General features: G+C 22.4%; 1 protein-coding gene across 7 annotated transcripts in view; it reads left to right on the top strand.

The window, feature by feature from the left end:
- The window catches only part of LOC108750678 (hepatocyte nuclear factor 4-gamma), a 38,549-nt gene that overhangs the window by 28,922 nt on the left and 8,295 nt on the right, over nt 1-1,332 (top strand). The window lies entirely within an intron of this gene.

Genomic DNA, 1,332 nt, shown 5'->3' with positions numbered 1-1,332 from the left:
ATTTTCTAAATCTGAAATTTTACATGTAGTGACCTAATTATAATTAAAACAAAAAGAATGACAATTAAGCGGTTGCATTCGTTAAATTGTTTACGAAAATATTTTCATTTCACGTGTACTCGATTATCTTTTGTAAATTTTTAATATTTCATCACAACTGACATACTTAAAGTTTCATTATAATGCTATCTTTCATCATCATAATATTATTTCTCGCATTATTTCTCATCATCAAGATTTATCTATTAAAATTATCTTTTGTAATAAATACAGTAATTAATAATAAATCTAAATAATTTTAAGCCATATTAATTTTTTATATTTATATTTACATTCTCAATAAGATAAGAAGAAGGTTGTTTTGAAACAGCCTGAATAAATTTTTGCACCTTTCAGTCTATATACATGATGATATTATTAGAATTAAGCAGAATTTGATATCATAAATTTTTATTTAACATCGCATAGGAATAGGAATTACAGTGTGAAAAATTTTGTAAACATACGAAGCAAATATTACGTGTATATATTTGCTGTAATGGACTGAAGGCATCGAATATGTGATAACAATCTTTTTTAAAATACTTTCGAAACCAAAAGATTTCTGAAAATCTTGAATATTTTAAACATACTGAAAGTCTCTTGAAGTTTTGAAGATATAATATTTTTTTTTATAATATAATTTTTATATAATTTATCTCAATACATTTTCCATTTTATATAATGAACAATAATATTAGACGTTAATAATATTAGTATCAATTTTATTTTTTAAGTTTTATTTTCAATATTTTGAATAGATGTTTTAATAATATATGGAATGGATGTTTTCCAGAAAAAATTTTTTTGGATGTTTCTGAAACTTTCAATAATTTTTAGTTTTAAATCATTCGAAGCAATTGGAATTATTTAAAGAATTTTTATGTGTATTTTTATTTTATCGAATTATTTGGAAACCATCAAAAGAAAACTCTTAAATTACTCTTAAATTACTCTTACTTTTACATGTTATGTCAGAATCAATTCTAGCTTTGAATTAATTAAATATTCGCTACGCGTTTTATCACTTACGTGACATTATCGTTGTATGCATTTTCTCAAGGTTTGCGACAATTAGCATAATTAACCCTTACTGACCTAGTATCGGCGGTAGTATATATGCATATTATTAAAATCTAGAATTATTCGCATCACAATAATTCATTAAATATGGCACAACATCATTGTCGCAAATATATTAATATTTAATAACTATTAATATTTAATATATAATTCCTCGATTTAATATCATAAGGTTAATAATTTTATTATAATATCTTTTTATTTTCGAAC

Source organism: Trachymyrmex septentrionalis, unplaced genomic scaffold, assembly GCF_001594115.1.
Source record: "Trachymyrmex septentrionalis isolate Tsep2-gDNA-1 unplaced genomic scaffold, Tsep1.0 scaffold37, whole genome shotgun sequence".
Classification (NCBI taxonomy): domain Eukaryota; kingdom Metazoa; phylum Arthropoda; class Insecta; order Hymenoptera; family Formicidae; genus Trachymyrmex; species Trachymyrmex septentrionalis.
The sequence above is the reverse complement of the archived record's forward strand: the minus strand, read 5'-3'. Positions and strand labels throughout refer to the sequence as shown.